Below are 13,742 nucleotides of genomic sequence, written 5' to 3' on the forward strand. Positions count from 1 at the left end.
GAAGTTCTGCCTTTATGCTGGTTTTCTGAAGAAGCCTAATTACAGAGGAGCTTACAGGGTGAAGATGGGTAAGCCAACAACATGGCAACACACACTAGAGGTGGGGGAATAGGTGTTTGCCAGAACCAAAAGAGCAATGAAGCAGAGCTTGAGACATCCGTGATGAGTGATTGAAATCTAAGCTTTACAGCAGGGCTTCTGTGAGCAGCAGGGGATTGTCTCAACAAAAAGCTTTTGCTGGGGAGATTAGGACCCTCCGTATGTTGATCTTCTATACAATTCATTTGCAGAGACAACTGCTATTCTACTGATTTGTAACGTTCTGAAATGCCATCACCCTAACCCTTGATGAGCCTTTCTGGACTGTAACAACAAACACAGAATAGGTCTGCTCTGCCCAGGCAACCTCAGATGTTGTTTGTGACCAGCAGAAATTCCCAACAACATTTCTATTAACAAACAGTCATGAGAGCCAACTGATCTGAAAGGAAATTTGATAACATCAGGAAAGATGTCTTGGGTACATATCATGAAAATGGATACCAATTTATTAAATATACAGAAGACAATAACATCCATATAAGCCATTAAACATGATTATATTTTCCTCTTATTGGTTCAATTATAATCTACTTCAGCTTTCTTCTTATTACTCTAATTATAGGTTGGTATAATTTCCTCTTTATTAGCACAATTATGGCCTGCATTTTTATAAAACTCTTGGAGAAATCTGAGCCAATGAGGAAATACATCCAATTGAAAAACAGAGGCATTACTGTTATTATTTCTTTTGAATGTTCATTTACTCTTAATCTCCTATGGTATTCTTACATAACCCATTATTTTGTCTCATATAAGGATTAGATTCAATAAAGAAAGTAAAGAATGATTAATGTATGCACAACATGTCTTGCATGACAGTATTATAGACTCAATGTTTAGTATGCAAGTAAACAGGCCAGGCTGAAGCATCAGCAAAGAGCTGAAATCTTGTGTGAGCTTAATAAGGTAATCTGACACACACACAAAAACTTCTTATTTGTTGTCTTGTGATAATATATCTGTCAGCTAAAGTCATTAGCTATCCGATGCACCAAAAGCAGAAATACCCAAGCAATACATGGGCAGTTCTGAAAAACCAAAATTGCCCACCACGGATGGTAAGAAGTTTAGTCAGTAACAACCCATCCTTTATCTGTGAATATCTAGAAAGTTTCAATCTAATCTTGATTAGGGAAGGTGAAAACTTCCCAATTCCCAATCCTCACACTTTGTTTTAGACCTCATCACTAATACAATTTTCCATCTTTCAGTTTTGGTGTCAAAGATGTGTTTCTCTAATGAAAAAGCCATAGAGCTGTTCAAAGGCTTAGCTTAAGTCATTGCTGATTTCAGATTCAATTTCATCCAACACATTGAAAGAATTGAGGCTCACACCAGGACCCGGTGGGACCCGTGGTGGGAAATTACAATGGAAACAAGTTCAGTGTGCCCTTGTCCACTTTTCAATAAGAGGCTCACGGCAGCTGGATGTATTACAGCTACAGATTACAGCAGAAATAGTTTAGGCGAGGTAAAACTTCAGATTCACCAATGCCCTGTTGCTGCTCTCCATGTGTCCAAAACGCATTGGAGAGGAGATTTCTGCAACCCATGTCATTAGCAGTCAGGCTACACCTATCCAATAATTCTGCTCAAGGAGGAGGAAGGTGTTGCTGATGGTCGCTGGCATCAGCTCACATGTTATATTTTTACTTGCTACGATCACCTAGATCAAAACTCTGAAATATTCCAGTTATTTTTCCCTTACTTTCTGTAATTCACAGAGGATTTGATCTCTTTGCCTACGTGATTCGTGAAAGAAATACAACCCCATGAAAAACAGATGACCCTAGAAGAGGTTGCACTTATTTTGTTACCCCATGGCCCAAAGCGCTTAGGCACACTGACTTCTTGCCATAGGGCCATGCCCAAAGATTATTACACTTATGGGAACTCAGGCACTGCTGAGTGCTGCTATAGTCCTGTCAAAAAAGCAAAATTCTCAGGCTGAGTGACTTTTGAACAGAAGGCCCCTTTGCTCTGTGGATGTGCAAGTGCTGTGTAATCATGAAACTCATTATAAACATCTGTGCAAATTTTTCAGGAAGATGCTACGATTTGTGAATATTGGGTAATTCATCACTGTACCATCTGCTTGAAAAACAGTCATCAGAGCAGGTGGCATCGTGGCAAAGCACAGTACACTCCCACAGCTTCTGCTACATGTCTATATGTTAAGTAGGCAATATTAACTTAAATGCAATACTATGTGATGCTAAATACATGCTTGCAGAAGAATTTTGAATCCAACAGAGTTCTTGAAACACTGATCACATTCAACTATTACAAAACAATACTTTGCATGAGCTACTCATTCATTAGCCAACTTCATTAGTTCCTTACGTATATTCCATTCATGATTACTCTGTGCCAGTTTCCTGATGGATGAACTGATAAACTTCTCTTTACCCTCTCTCATGTTTGCTTGCACTAACAAAGCCAGAACAACACTGACTTTCCACAGACCATTCCTATGTATCACGCAGTAGGATTTCAACATCATAACCAATCTGTACATGTAATTTCCCTCAGCTCAGGCTGGAACAGGTTGATGAGGAAAAGAAGAGCTCAGCACACACAGGCAGAACGCAGCACTGCAGGCAGACTCAGCTCAGAGACATTGAGCAGCAACAGGAACATTATGATGCTCTGCTCATTCTCTTGTTTCTGCCTGAAGGCAGGTTCAGTACAAACCGCACAGAGAGAGCCTGCAACCTAAAGGACTTTCTGTTTTCCTTACCAGACCAGAAATACCAGGGAATTAAAAGATGCGCCCAAATCATAAGGAAGGCTGAATTGCATCAAGACACACAGGGCATTAAAACATCATCCCTCACGGTTTTGTTTAAAGACTTCGGTTTTAGAGAAATATTCAATATATTAGTGAAACTCAAAGATATTTTTGAGGGCAATCTTGAATGAAAGCAACATCTCCATTTTTCCACAGTAAATAGAAATCCTCCCTTGGGATTCAAAGGCTGCATTTTCTAAAAGTTTGCCAAAAGCAATGATCAAAAAAATTCCCTGCCAGCTCCTCAAGGGCTCCTCAGCTGGTGGATGTCCCATGAGGAAGGACAGCCCTTAGAGCAGTCTGCCCAGGAGCTGCCAGAGCCTGTTGTTGCAGTTACAACCACAGCTGGGAATCTCTGTGCACAGTAATTAATCATAATAAAGGTTGTAGTGAGGATTCGGCCTGGAATAAGATTCACAAGGCACAGATGGAGTACTGTGGCACCAAACCACAAGCCCACATTTTTGCCAAAGCAGCAACCCACTTGTTGAACAAAAACAAAAACCAGAACCTGCAGGCAGGCATCACCACTGCTCAGGTTTAACAAGCTTTGCCTTTCAGCGCCTCAAGCATTACCTATCCTGCAGGGACACACTTTAATAGAACATCAGTGCATTTCCCAGAGACACTAGAGCAACAAAGCACAGTGGCTGAGAGTTGCTCAGTGAAAGCACTTGAGTGATTTTAACTTTCATGTTCATGCAAAATATCCTGTCAGCAGCTGATGAAAACAACCTAACATTCGGCATGTCGCACAAAGAAATGCAGAAGCCTGTGGTGTTTCCTGATTAAGCACTCTTGTCCTTAAATCAAACAAGAGCTGTCCTCTCCAATGAAAGGGCATTTGTTGGTGATTAGGATTTAACCACATGAAAAGTGAAGGGCAATTTGCTAACTCTCCTTTGCTGCCTTGTCTCTTCTCCTCCTTTTATTCATATCCCCATTTTTAAGTCAGCTGTTCTCAATGTTGTCAAAAATTGTGCAAGATGCAGACCTTTAGCCTGGCCTCTCTGAATTAACTATGGGGAATTTTATTGTTAATGCATACAGAACAAATCCTTCTGTCAGAAAGCAGTGCTAGGCTTTCACATTGTGGGTGTAATTTTGATTGTGATTGTAGTGGGATGAGTAAACATCAGGTGAGAGGGGTCCAAGTGAAAAAAAAAGCTTTAGATCTAATTAAAGTGGCATCTGGTGGAAGCAGAAAGATGAGGCATGCACAGACTATCATTTGTTAGTATACGCAGCCTAAATCTACAGGTAAGGCAACAAAGTTTTGTGAAGTATTTATAGGAAGCACTTTCCCATCCACTGAAAGAGAGAGGTGTTTGCCTGAGATAGGGTCAGTGAAAAACAAATCATAGAATGGCCTGGGTTGAAAAGGACCTCAAAGATCATCTTGTTCCAATCCCCTGCTACGTGCAGGTCACCAACCACCAGACCAGGCTGCTCAGCGCCACATCCAGCTTGGCCTTGAATGCCTCCAGGGATGGGGCAACCTGTTCCAGTTGTTCCAAAGCCTGTTCACCAGCCTCTGTGGGAAAAACTTTCTTCCTGTATCTAACCTAAACCTTCCCTGTCTCAGTTTAAAACCGTTCCCCCTTGTCCTATCACTATCCACCCTCATAAGCAGCCATTCCCCTTCCTGTTTATACACTCCACTCAAGTACTGGAAGGCCACAATGAGGTCTCCTTGGAGCCTTTTCGTCTCCAAGTTAAACAAGCCCAGTTCGCTCAACCTTTCTTCATAGGAGAATGAAGTCAGGAGCTTTTGGCAGGAGGTGGCATCTCAATAGCAGCACCCACAAGAGATAGACTGAGGACAAGTGGCTCGTATTTGGAACTCAAGTTCTGACTGCCAGCTCCTGTTGTCCCCACAGTGCCTCAAAGGCACGTGAAACAAGCCTGATCAGGGCTCACCTTCACTCATTTAATATAAATCTTTGGCAAGACACACAGGAGAGAATGTCAGTATGGGCTGTGAGCACTCCATTCTATATGCCTGGCATTACTGCAGTGCCACTGGTGGGCAGGACATTGGCAACGTCCCCACGCAGTCTGCCAGTACATGCCACAGCTATCAGCATATCTGACTTGGACAGGATCCCTCGAGTTTCTCTGTGGGCCAGCTGTTACAGTGCATCATGTCATTGCACAGAGCGTAGCTATTAATGACTTTCAATGGGATGCACTGCATCCTGACAATGCATGCTTTAGGTGCTCCTGAATCACTGAGTCATGGGTATGGATACACCACACTGACAACTCCATAGAGGTATGATGCCAACAGGTGTTACCCACATCTGCAACAGTGCCCTGTACAATTAGTAGGCCAACACACATAATGCTATTTAGTAGCAGGACAAGGAGAAATAATTTTTAAGTTGAGGGAGGGAAGATTTAGTTTAGATGTCAGGGGGAAGTTCTTTACAGAGAGATTGGTGAGGTGCTGGAACAGCTGCCCAGAGAGGTTATGAATGCTCCATCTCTGGAGGTGTTCATGGCCAGGTTGGATGGAGCCCTGGGCAGCTGGTCTAGCATTAACTGTGGAGGTTGGTGGCCCTGCATGTGGCAGGGTGGTTGGAGATTCATGATCCTTGAAGTCTTTTCCAACCTGGGCCATTCTGTGATTCTGTAAGTCTATTTCCCTCAAAGGCAAAAACCTGAAATCCCAAACCTGAGACTCTGCAGAACCACTGCATGTGAAACAATCTGAATTTAAGCACCCATCTATCCTCAGGTTAGTGACTAAGTGTTACAACCCGCTCTTCAAAAACGTAACAGAAAATATTACAGCTCATTTTCTTGTCAGACTGCCTGCATTGCTTCAATTTAGGAAGCAAACACTTTCACAATCATCACAGACATGTAAATCAGCCAAAGTTTGTGCTTATGTAGTTGCCCTCCAAATTTAAGCTGACATAAGTCATTTGATACCAATTTTGGAGCAATAAGAACAAAATGTGGTGGACACATACGGCAGCACACTGGATTCATACTATGAAATTGCTACACAAGTGGCTCTATGAAAGTAACACAGACCCTCTCTTATGCATCCTTTATTGTAGAGGTAAATGTTAAAACAGAACAATAAGTATTTTCATAAATTCCAGCACACTTCACATTTCATGTACTTTTAATTGCACTAAAATAAATAAAACTTAAATATGAACTCAAATGCAAGCAAGCTTAATTGCATTAAGCATACTACCATACAAACTAGAGCTCTTATTCAGACCAAGACTATAACTCAGCTGTATTCAGAACTCCAGTACAAAGACAAAGTAATGAGAAACACAAGCATTTATTAGTGATGACCACCCTGTAGGAATCCTCATTGCACAAAAAAATAACATTACTTCTTAGCCAAAAGCATTTCAGCTTTTCGATGCCTCAGTAAGCCTCTCTTAGGAAAATAAATAAATAAATAAATAACAATAAAATAAAATAAAAAGGATTTTTTCCATCAAGTGCCCAAAGAAGAATCTGCTCTCAGGTTCAGCCCCAGCATTGGACTGGCGCTGCCTTTCTAGATTCAGGAATTCTGTTCAACAACTACACCAGTGCCAGTTCCACTCCTGACACGACACAGCCTGCTCTTCAAAATCAAGCAAAATAGGTAATGGAACCAACAATATTCGCAAATTCTGTCTGAGCACCTTTGCTACCCATCCCATTTCACTGCGGCATCAAGAGGAACCACCTGACCAACATCACACATCCTGGAGATATAAAGGAAAGATGATATGCATTATTGTGTTTGAATATTCCAATTATGTTAACATATCATTTATTTTAATTCCACTGTAGCAGAAAAAGCCAATAAGCCAAACTTTTATTTTTCCTGCACATGCTCTATTTTTGTCACATTGTTTTGCAGAGTGCATATTGCAAACTTATTCTTTCTAGCAATAAGCATCCAGCTATTATCTTGGAACAAAAATTTAGACACATCCAGCACAAAAAATCACACAAAGTAGCTGGCCAGAACTGTGCCTTGCAGTTTCAGATTCATAGAAGTTGGACAGGAAGAGACCTATTCATTTATCCTTTTGTATATCCTCTTGCAGTCTCGTCCTGCTTATTTATTCTGATAACCTCAGGTAAAACAGCATCTTACAAACGAACCAATGAGAAACAGTTTCAATTCTGAACAGACACCAAGGTGGCTTCCAGGGAAGGGAAAGTCCTGGATTTTCCTACGCAGATGCCTGATCTGATGAATCAGGATAACCATAAACCACCAGGTTGTGCTGTTGCCCTTAAGCACTGTGCATCACTACAGAGCTCCGCTGCTGCGCTCACCCAACAGCTGTTATTTGCCTGGAAAGACCCTCAAATCCTCAAAAACCAGAAATAAACTCATCCCTCAGACTCATTTTCCTCTTGATTTTACAGCTCAGCTTTTTTTCATAGGACTTCGGTTCGCTTTGTAAACCACTGGCAGTGTTTGCTGGCCATGAAATTCAGGTATGAAAATAAATAACCCATCTGCACAGGCTTAGGATGCAAACACTGCAAAGCTGAGCTGCGAATTGATGTTATGCTCAGTGCAGCTTCCAACAAACCACCCCTTCATGTTCATTGCTGTGGCTTACTTCCAGTATTGCACTCCCCCCTACATCCACAGACCTTTTCTGTGTCTCAAAGTTATTTCAAAAACCAGCAGTAGTGTGTACAATAGAAAAGAACATCCCACATAAATACGCTGTCGTCCCCCCCCCACCCATGGAAAAAGCATTAAGTTTCATGCTTATAGCACTAATCTAAGAAGCTGTGTAGCTACTGATGATGTGAAAGAGGCTGTATCACTGTTTCCTATGCAACACCACCACCTCTTCTTTCATACTCAGTGAATGGTAGTAGCACAACAGGGCAGGCATTGCTCTCACACATGATACAACTCCATCTTTCAGTTCAGAATTGGTACCGTCTTGGCTTTTGGATCACAAGTTATTTGCAGATGATGAGGTTGCTTTCTCTTCTAAAACTTCTCCAACGGATCCAACACAATTTCTGCTGTAATCACAGCAACAATGCTATAGCCTGCTTCTCTCCATCCATTTCGTATTGATGTGGATGTATATTGATGTATTCATGCTCAGAAAGGGCAGATGTTGAACAGCTGGACAACTGTAGAGGTTATCAAATTTCCTAAGTTACCTGAGAAGGAACTACTACTTCACTGACGTCAGTATTTTAGATGGACTGATAAACATCAATATAAAACTACAGAATATTCAGAAAATTAAGTAGCAGGTAAAAATCCCCAATGATTTGAAAGGTTAACTGTCTTGCCATATAAAGCTGATAAAAAGAAAAAGTTAATAGAGAATAAAAAGACCAAAGGAGATCACTCAGTGGTACTTGTAGGCGGCTTATGACACAACCCATGGCCACAGCCAGCTATGGAAATTTGATAACTAGAGAGTAAAAAGTAAATTTCTGCCATGGATTAAAAACCGCTCGTGAGATAGAGAAGACAAAGGAGAAGAAAGAAGTGCTAATTCTTGACATGCAGAGAGGTTAATATCGAGTGCCCCAAAGCTTGCTGCTGGGACTGATTTTTGCCAGTTTCAATCCCAGGAGTAATGTAAAAAGTGGTACCAGCCTACTCAGCAAATCTTCTGAGCTCCTCTATGGCAATAAGTGCTTGTATTTGCTTGCTTTACATCATGCCCATGAGCCTGTCTGCTTTAACTGGTGGTAATAGCACCTGCAAGTCTATCACAGCGCACAAAGACAAAGCTTAATCTCAATGTGGCTGCTCTTTGGTAGAGATGTCCCAATGCAAGATTCAGTGTTATTTTTGATTGCTCATAAATTAGAACAAAGAATTTTCTTTTAAACCATTCAGTGAGTCTGAAGCAGTGTAAAGGAGATACAGCTTGTATTTTTCCCTTTTATACTGAAAAAAATGCAGTCCATGCTGCAGCTGAGGACAATGCATTGCTACTTCATCTAATGAATGGTATTTAGCATGGAAAAGAAGCCACAACAATCACCTTTAAACTGCAAATAAACTCTGAGAGATTAGAGTCATACTACAGATTTAGGCAGACTTTCAATCTGCAAACAAATGGGATACAGTTCATTTTCCAGTAAATATAACCAATTAGGAAAAATGGTAGACGAAGGCTCATGAACCAATAACCACAGATATTAATTCAGTGATGGCTGCTTCACTCCCAAAACAGAAACCTAAACAACTCAATAAAAATGTTTGCTTATTCCTCAAAAGCAGCCAGAAATAGCTAGCATGTTGCAGGTGGCTGCTATTAAGAGGATAAATCCAATACAAAATTTCCTGTTGTTCCACGTTTCCTCAATTTTGAATTTTCACCTACATGATAGAAAACAAGGAAAACATTTACTAGTAACATAGCAGGAATGTCTTCTAGACAACAGGAGCTTTAAAATGCGTTTTACACATTTAAAAGCAGTTCTACTCCCAGTACTGCTTCATTTCTGACCAGCCAAAGCAACACGGGCCTTTCAACTCTACAGCATCTCAAAAGCTGAAGAACTGATATGGTCACACCAACTAGAGAACACTGACTCAATTATCTGAAGCACATCTATCAAGATAAACAGACTAAAAACAAGGAATACTTACAGTATACAATATAAATTGGTTAACTTCAGTTCTGCAAAAATAGTTGGCTTTATGATGCATTTCATATTTAGGCATCATGGAAGAAGGAACTGGCAGAAAATGTTGAACATTTCAGTTCTGTAGTCAGTTGATGAAGCAATGATATAAAAAAAAATCAATTCTCTTATGCCAATGTGTATTGATTAATATGAATATGTAATATTTTCATGTACCTTATGCTGTAGGCCTCCTAGAAATATCTTCTTGTTCCAAAAATGTGATTGGAAGGTTTCCCAGCTTACACAGAACATTTGCTCTTTTGAGAACAGAGTAAACCATTGCATTTTACTTCAAGTTGTGCAGAGCACATTCAAAGCATATAGCATTTGCCTTTAATTCACAATGTGAGATACCAGTTGTGAAGCTTTGACATTTCCCACAGAGGAACTGTGGAAGTCAATATTTGATTTCCACCTAGACAGAAATTCAGATGATATCCATGATCTTAATTGGTATTGATTGGCATGTCTAAAATTTTCATCATATCTACGTTGACAAAAAAAGCTATATTTTTCAGTATCTCCTTTTACTTTCTATTTATAATAAAAATATAAATAAACTGATGAAGGCAATACTGAAGACAATGGTTTATTTTGTTAGAAATTTGGCAACACCATTGCCTTAGATTCTTCAGTGTTACTCATCTGTTAAGAACACTGTTTAGTCAAGCTACAAGGCCTACTAACCACAATAACTCAAAAGCACACGTTTGCTGGAGCAGGCTGATATCTTTTGCCCATTTATTTATTTTATTTTCCTCCTGAACACGTTTTTTTGAAATCCTTAGAATCCTCAGGACTTCCTGCTCACCATGTCCAAGCATCTGAATTTATCAGAAATCATTACATATTATTTCACTAATTATCTGAATAAATGTAATCTTGTTATTTCTTGCCCATTCTGATGCTAATGGAAACATCTGACAATTTCAGTCATTTGTCATTAGAACTTTTGCATCCAATTCCAGACTATATGTATATAAGTTTACTTACATGTGTTATCACTTCCTCCTATATTACTCTTTCAACTCCTGGATATTTATTCATAATGGAATTTCAAAGAGACAAACACCTGCTTAAGACACATTATTTTTTCTAGGTAAGCCAACCTAATTTAACCTATCTGTTTTTGGGGAGATAGTAAGCATTTACTTTATCCTCATCACCCGAACAAGGATTGTTGTAACACAATGGAAAATGGAGCAATGATAGCAGAGCAGCATGGTCCCAGGCTGCAGCAAGTAGGGATTTCCTCAAATGCAACAGCTGTGAGCACAAACAAAGGAAACAAGCTGCTTACCTTTGGAAGGCCTCAGGTAGCAGGGATCTCCAGAAGGATACCCTTGCTTCCACTGCCAACCCTTAAATGAGGTCTGGGAAGGAGTGGACACCAGCTCCAGCCCTGCTGGTCATTCAGGTGCATTGCACTGCATACACCTAAGCTCCTCTGTGTTGGCCCTGCCTTCCTGCCAGGTGTTTAATCACTACTTAGCATTTCCACTACAATTATCTACTATGACCCTACTGAACAGCATCTTTCTTGACAGAGAAAATTCATTAATGTATGCAGTATTACTGGAAAGTACATCAGTCTTTCATATTACATGCCCTCTTTCTGTATAACTATTCCATCAAACCTATGCTAAACTAGCTAGAGCTACTGAATGTTACTGTTTCTCCTTGAATGCATGACTTGTTTTGATTTGACATTACAAAACAAAATAAACTCACAGAATAGTTTGAGATGAACGCAGACGCAGAAATACTGGCAAGCTCTCTGAGATGTAAGTTTTGCTTTCTAACTTCTCTACCACATTTCCTGGGCTGCTCAGTATCATAACTGAGTATTGCAGCTCTCAAAGCCATCAGCAACAGTCAGCTGTGTATTGCAGTGTTATTATATTCTTATTTGACAAGAAGGCGACTCCACAGTGTTTCTGGCATTGCAGAATAACAGACTTGAAAGAAAAAGTATGGGTTTTAATTTCAGCTACAGTCTATCACCATTCTAAAACTACACCTAGCTTCAATGAAGCCAGGCTGATGGAGAGTAGCATATCTAGAGCAATGGACTAAGATGTTACCAATGGAAAAAAACCCAAACTATTCATAGAAACTACAAAGAAATCACAAACACATAAAATGACCAAAACACACACACACAAACAAAACACAAAATCCACCCCCAACTTCTTGAAAAGTCATTACTCTACAGGGAAACATAGGGCCACTGCACTGCTCAAAGTCATTCCTCCTTCCTTTTCTTTTGCATGGGGCCCCTGATGACTGGTCTTTCCTCTGGGCTGAGCAGCCCCATCTATTTTCATCCCAGAATGGCTTGAGTTGGGAGGGCTATTCCTTCCTAAAAGTTAAGGGCCCTTATCCATCCAGTTCCACCCACCCACTGTAGGGAAGATTGCCACCCAACCCACGGTTGCCCATCCAACCTGGTCTTGAGCACCTCCAGGGATGGGGCACCCACAGATCTCTGGACAGCCTGTGCCAGGGACTCACCACTCTCTGAATAAAGGATTTCCTCCTAACATTTAACTTTGCAGCTCTTTTATAACTCTTTGCAGTTTTATGACTCTGGTGAGAGAAATAAGAGATTATTTCTTGCATGGGAGGAACTCCAGGAACAGGGAGCAAAAGAAATAAAAGCAGGACAGGTGTTGCCAAGCAGGGCTGGAATTACCTGGATTGGACCTGCAGCACCAAAATCTAATTTGTGCTATATTTGCATTACAGCCCCATCACCAAACAGTCTGCTATACCCCATCTTTATATGGAAATGAGGCAGGAGAAACTGATATCCAAACTCTCATGCCACACACCTGATCTCTGTCCCACTGCAGTGTTGTACCAAATATCCCCTCTGCTTGATAGAGAGCAAAATTCTTTGGTTTGGAGATGGTTTTCTGTGCTTTTTTTCTGTTCAGAAATCTCTTCTGTTTAATTCCACAATGACTGAAAAGATTTTCAGGGGAGAAGTCAGTCACTTGAAAAGCACAGAAATGAAACTGCAGTCCAACTTCTGCCAGAGAAAAACAAGCACACAGAAGGGAAGAAAAAAAAAAAAAAAAAAAGCCCAGAAATACTGTTTCTTAGAATTCATAGATATGTAGAGATTTGCTGCTTTTTCTCACTACAAGTATGCTAGTTTAAAAGCACTTATTACTATACAACTGAAGAGGTGTTTATGCAAAGATTTGAAAGATGGGGAGCCCAAGGAGCCTGGAGCTGTCTGACAGACCAATCTAATATACCTGAGATCCAAACGTTGGCTGTCCAAATGTATAAAATGAGATTAATCCCAGAAGGAAAAAAGCAAAGATAAACCTAAGCAGTGCTGCAGGATCCTGAGTGTTAATCAGCCTCATTACCTATGGCACCGACCTCAGCACTGCATTAATCGGTGATTAACCTCACTTTGCCACAGCTAAACCTGAAGTCCATCTTTTGTTGTTTCTTTATGGAGAAGTGCACCCAAAAATCAGAGTCATCTGGGAGAAAAGTGAGGGAAGAAGGGAAAAGGTGAGAGCAGAGCTCATGAGTGGTGAAGAAGAAGGAACAGGCACTCCTTGGAAGTCAGCTTCAAGCTGTGAAGTATCAGGCATTACATTACGTTACATTAATCACTGTAATTTGTGAGAGCTTTGGGGTATTGGTAGCGTCTGGATGAGCTGTGGCTAAGGATGAGCTCTGAGCAGCCTGCCATCACTGGAGGAGCTTTCCCAGCACAGCAACCTGCAAAGGCCCTATCTTGGTAAACTTCAGGTTATGGGGTTTGCTGTCTCATGGCATGACTGAAGCACAAAGAAAAACACATTTGAAGTCCCAGCCTTATTGCCAACTGTTATATGACATAAGAGTAGCAAGAAATCAGCTGAGGAGTGTTTGCTCTGCTTCTTATGCTGCACAAAGGTTGCCTGACATCATTATCAGTTAGAGAGAAATAGCTGCAAACTGCGGTGAAAGCCCATTTCTTATAGCTGGATTTTTGATGATTGGAAAATTTCCAGTGGGAACTGAGAGATGTAAGCAACTGACACCAAAAACACTTTAATTCTGCCTTGATATCCCACTAGCACCTTAAAGAGAAAGGAGTACACATGTTTTCATTCCATACTAGTGAATAGTTTTCCTCTCATTTGGTTTACTCATTCTAACACTAATTCTCACTCCAATACTCCAG

At 40.6% G+C, this 13,742-nt stretch overlaps 1 protein-coding gene across 6 annotated transcripts in view; it reads right to left on the minus strand.

Moving 5' to 3' along the window:
• Positions 1–13,742, minus strand: part of BCHE (butyrylcholinesterase) — an 88,891-nt gene that overhangs the window by 35,543 nt on the left and 39,606 nt on the right. Inside the window, exon 1 of one of the 6 annotated variants that reach the window (XM_042820994.1) lies at positions 11,995–12,015. The exons of the other annotated variants lie outside the window; for them this stretch is intronic. The gene's annotated coding sequence lies outside the window, so the exon portion shown is untranslated. Of the gene's footprint in view, positions 1–11,994; positions 12,016–13,742 lie in introns of those variants that run through there. 6 annotated transcript variants of the gene reach the window in all.

Source organism: Centrocercus urophasianus, unplaced genomic scaffold, assembly GCF_019232065.1.
Source record: "Centrocercus urophasianus isolate 14NV4802_14NV808 unplaced genomic scaffold, USGS_Curo_1.0 seq_19, whole genome shotgun sequence".
In the NCBI taxonomy this organism is placed as follows: Eukaryota; Metazoa; Chordata; class Aves; order Galliformes; family Phasianidae; genus Centrocercus; species Centrocercus urophasianus.